General features: G+C 34.3%; 1 pseudogene; it reads right to left on the bottom strand.

The window, feature by feature from the left end:
* Window positions 1–3,315: 3,315 nt before the first annotated feature.
* On the bottom strand, window positions 3,316–4,602 carry LOC131026864 (pathogen-related protein-like; annotated as a pseudogene).
* Between the last annotated feature and the right edge of the window lie 924 nt (window positions 4,603–5,526).

Below are 5,526 nucleotides of genomic sequence, written 5' to 3'. Positions count from 1 at the left end.
ACCGTATTCCCAAACTGATTGGGGGAAAAGGAGAAAAAGTCCTTATTAGCATAGAATCTATCTAGCCTGGAGTAGATCCTATTAGTGTTTTGTTGAAAGTTGCACCAGGTGTGCCATAGGTTAGGGGTGTTAGTTTTAGTACCTTTCAGGGGGTCAAACAATTGAAAGTGTTGCTTCAATCTTTCCCAATGAGGTCTTTTTGAGTTTTTTTATTCAAACGGAAGACCCCCAGCCTTGTCATTATGAGATTCAATCATATTAAAATCCCCACCATGATCCAAGGGATATTTGGGAGGGAGGTTAGCCAATTCCAGAGGGAAGTTCTTTCCTTATAATCATTGGATGCATAAATGGAACATATGCCAAAGCAAGAACCCTTAATATCTAGGGTAACCCAAGCTACTCTATTATAGGGGGAGGTCCCTTTACTTGAGGTACATTGTCCATTTAGGGGTGATAAGAAGACCAACTGCTCCTTTTCCTCACGGGTGGTTGGTATAGACTTTGATTGCATCTCTCTAGATGAAGTCAAGTGTGGTGTCGACGGAGAATCCAACAGATTTAAGTTCTTGTAATATCAGAAAATCTAAGTTTTTATGATGATCCAAAAATAATTTAATCACAAATTTCCTGTTAAGTGACTCAAGGCCTCAAATGTTTCAAGATATATATTTCATCAAAGTGGGGGATTTGGGGGGGGCTGGTAGGGAGACCGTTTTTGGTCCCCATATTTCTTCTTGTTTTTGGAGCCCACAGGCCTACCTTTTTTTTTATTTAGGGAGTGCTCTTTCATAAAGTCCTCATCATCTTCACTAGTTTCAGGAAGTTCAGCTCTACTATCTATATTTCCTACTATGTCGCACCCAGACAACTAGGAGCCTGGAAAGCCAAGGACCATAGTGCGAGTTCTAATTTCCTCTAGACCCTTATTAGCATAGATAACTTCTATAATATGATTGTCCTCTAGTTCTTTGAGTGTAGATGTAGTCGAGGGAATGATGGTGTTAGTGTTAGGAATAAGCCCTACAAGTGAAGAGGAAACCGATTGAATGGGGGTATCAGAACTGAGCATCATTGCAGGGTTATTACTAATGCTCGCACCATCCTCCCCACGATTGGGGTTTTCCAGGTTTTTAACCATATTTCTAATCACAGAATTAATAGGTGATGGATCAGGGTCTTGGGGTTTAAGAGCAGAGGCCAAATGGTTATTGGAGGAGTGGCTAAGACTCAGGGCATTAAGAGGGGTAACTTTACGTCTTCTTTTCCTTGAAGAAACAAGTTGAAAACCATCCGAGGGGGTTTCTGCAAGATTTTGAGAGGGGTCGGAAACAGGGATGAGGACTTCGGGTGCTACAGGTGCAAAATCGGGCTTGAGAGGGTTAACCTTATTAGGAGTGGGATCAGAATCTGCGGACCTCTCGTTAGCAGAGTGGGGAGGGGGAGATTGAAGATCATTAACTATTTTAGGGTTTTCAGTAGTTTCCCCTGAGTTATGTTTTTGCTTCCTATGATTAATAATTGGGCAATTTTTACGAATATGCCCTTCTTTCTTGTAGAGAAAACATGCATTCAACCCTCCAAGCATTTCAATCGGGCAGACGAATGTGTCTCCATTGATATATAAATTTAAGGATGGTGGAATGTCAATTTTGGGCTTGATTGAGACAAGCATTCTTGCATCTAGATTGGGCACCAACCGAGCAGTTTCATCTATTTGAATAACTTTGCCAAATGGTTCCAATAATTGGGGAAGGAAGCGCCACAAAAAAGGGGGGACATCCTTGACGATGACCCACCTGGGCAAGGATAATGCAAGGACTTCCTCATTAACTACCTCTGGAGACTAGGCTAGGGCTCGAAAGGAGGTATTCCCAACCATCTAGTACTGACGTTTAAGTGCTTCCAATTGGGCATTATGCAAATTAAAGGAAATGAGAAAGAGACCTCTCTGTATTTGTCTACAAAACGTGATTTTAAGCCCTAGTTTGAGATTCCATAGGTTGTGAAACCAGTCATCTACAAATTTCCTCGGTGGGCATTTTTGAGCATCAACACATGCAAAAAAGATGGTAGTGCCACATAACCTATGCTTTTCTAAAGCAATTTCATTCAACATTTCAATGTTTGGCAAAATGCAGAAAGGATCCAAAGTATTGCAAGGGGACTTACCATCCTTACTGGGTCCTTCGTCTGCAGGAGTCGTAAGGAAGTGCGTCGATGATAGGACTCCATTTGCAGGCGGGGCAACGGTCTCAACGGATGACTTTGCTAGGGCTAGTAATGTTTGTGGGATGGTTTTAGGGTTATTAACACTAAATCCGTCTGACTCCGGCTCCATGGTGACCCAGGGTTAGTATCACACGAGGTGGGTGGAAGGTGGAGTTAGATGTAATAAATTTTGCAGAGCAGAATAAATGAAAGATGGAGTAAAAAGGAAGCAAGTGGGAGAAAAGCAAACCAAGTGGAGGAGATTAACTCCTCCACATAGATGCCAAGGTACTCCGACGGTGCCTGCAAGCCTCAGTTCTACTTCTTGCTTCAAGTTGCGGATGTGCAGATGATATAATATCCGTATAAAGAGTGTTGCTCAATATTAAACACATATTTATGTGGATTGCCTATGAAAAGATGTTCTCCTATGATATATTATTGGGTTCATAAAGGTATTTTAAAATATTTTCAGCCCTAAATCAAAAAAAAAAAAGCTCAAATACAAATGAAGGTTAGTTATGTTCATGTTAAACAATAGAATTAGACAATTACATTGGGTCAAGTTTCAAGTTAGAGGATTAATCCATGATTGCAAAACTAGCATATATTAATAAATTTTAGATTATGTAAGTTATTTTGTACTTGTCACAATTACTTTAGTAAAATATCAATTTCAAATTATCTAATTTATGTATTCCAACTATCATTATTAGTCTAGATCTATATATCTGATTGTGTGTATCTATATATGCATCATGATAGCCTAAATTATTTTTTTTCTCAAATTTTAAATATTTTAAATAAGTTTATGATTAATTTAAAAATATAACAAATTTATATATAACATATTGAAAACAAGGATATTCTTATAAATTATACATTAAATAATATCATTAAAAAACAATTAAAGCTTAAAAATTTGATTAGAAAAAAAACATAAACAAATGAATAGAAAATCTTAAAATCACTTTATCTTATACAATATTTTAGACAAATATATTATTAATTTAAAATAGTATGGAACTCTTCATACATTCAAATATATAAGCAGAATATCTTTATTCAACCTATAAAAGCTATGAATCTGTAAAAAACTGCAGTCTAGTTGGAGCGAAAAGGGCAGCCCTGAATCCCCGTCTTATACTCTCCATAATTTATGTCAAATGGTCCTTTCATAAGTCCTCCACAGAGCTCTGCAGGGTCATAATATACTTCTAAATCCACCATTCTCAACTTTTCATCCACCTGTAATAAATTTTCAGAAGTTAGAAACTCATAAAAATGGGTCTGATCAAACACAACAATTCATGGAGAAGGATCTATATCCATTTTTCATTTGGAAATTTATACTTTATATGAACTAGTTAGATGGTAATAACCTTAGCAATGGCTATTCCAATGAATTGAACTGTTTGTCCAGTTGGAGCATGGGCTTTGAAGGGTCCTTCCATGACACCCCAATGCCTGAATTTGAAGTTCACAACAGGAGGCCCTGTGTACACCTCCACAACTTCCCAAGAAAATCCTCCTGGAAATACAGTTTGAAATAGTCATGAGAGGACTCAAATGTTTCCTTAGAAGCCTTGTAATACTGAAGCTCCTCTGGTAAGGAAGATTGCATTAATGCATTGTAACTTCCCAGTTCTAGTGTCTCCTTTGCTGATAAAGCTGGCCTGCCTGCAAACAGACCAATTAATATAAGTATCAACTGTTTGTTTATGATAGAAAGTAACAGTAAAACAAGAGTTATTACCATTAACCTGAGTGAGAAGTTGTCAGGATCAATTGTTTTGAAGTCATGGATTTGAGTCTTATGGAAAAGTTCCATTTCCCATGTTTTCACTAGGTTTTGGACCGTCTCTTCCAAGGAACCTTTAGGCCACACCTGCACAAACATGTTCGCAATTTTCATGATAAGATATGTAAAAATAATTATTTTTGTAAAAGTGTATGGCTGTGATCTCATGGAGCGGGATTTCCTAGATTTTGCTGAGATTTTTTTAGAACTTTAATAAGTATGGGTTTTCCTAAAATTTTTAGTCTTTCAAATTTTACTTCTGTAAGGAGCATTGCCTTACCTAATATAAACCTTGGTAAATATATGGAATTGTACAATCTATTAAAGAAAATCTTAAATACTGCAAAGAATATAATACACAGTGAATTCAACATTTTAGAATCTTTCATTATCTTCATCCAAACTTCTAAGAGAAAATTATATATATATTCTCAGGAATCTGATAATAATCAGAGTAAAGAGACCTTAGTTCGTGTATGTTCAAAGAGCGTGTTGACTCGTGTATAATGAGGAGGAGCTCCATGCCTCCAAACAGTATTCTTCTCAGATTCGCCACTTATATACATACGATATGGAACAACATGCTCCATTTGCTCTGCCTTAGATATATAGATGATATTATACTGTCGAAGTTCGCCAAACTATATGGCAGAGATTCATGTTATAACTCTTCTTTCAAGGGTTATAAATGCAGAATATGGCAGAAATTAGATTGTGGAGATTATGGTGGAATTGGATGGGAAGAGCTATGTTAAGAAATAGGTGGTGGCAGAGTTGATCTTAACGATCATGGTGGATGGGAAGAGTAATGTTAAGAAATAAAAGGTGAGAGTTGATTTAGAAATTAGATGGCCAAGATTATAGGATGCAGGTTAGAATTTGATGGTTATTTATATTTTTGCATGAAAATTTTATGAGTTTGATCATATAAATGTCTTTTATTTTATATTTTAATAAAAATGGTATAAATCATGGAAAAATATTTAATTTATCAAGAATTTTATGTAAAATGTTTTATGTTTAATTTTTTTTTTTTAAGTTTCATCAATCATACATATCAAATATGAAAAAAAAAAATGTTACAATCTAATTAAGTTTTTTAATTCATATTACAAAATATTTAAGACAATAATATAATTTTATAATATAAACATCATAAAATCATATATATTGATATTAAATAATTATAACTTTTATCAAGTGCCACTTAGGCGAGTACTTGCCTTATAATATTGATATAATAGAATAATTGTGAATATAAATTTTATATATTAATATAAAAATATAAGAAAATCAGCATTAATCATAACTAAATAAATCTAGTTAATTATTATAGAATTGATTTAATATTATGATATAACATTGATATAATATGATAATTTTTAACATTAATATTTAAAAATTAAAAAATAATAATTTACCATTAATAATAAAATAAATTCATCTGATTAATTATTAATTAATTTAATATTTAATAATTAAGAATATATCTCAATAATAAATAATAAATATAA

Source organism: Cryptomeria japonica, chromosome 1 (assembly GCF_030272615.1).
Source record: "Cryptomeria japonica chromosome 1, Sugi_1.0, whole genome shotgun sequence".
NCBI lineage: Eukaryota > Viridiplantae > Streptophyta > Pinopsida > Cupressales > Cupressaceae > Cryptomeria > Cryptomeria japonica.
The sequence above is the reverse complement of the archived record's forward strand: the minus strand, read 5'-3'. Positions and strand labels throughout refer to the sequence as shown.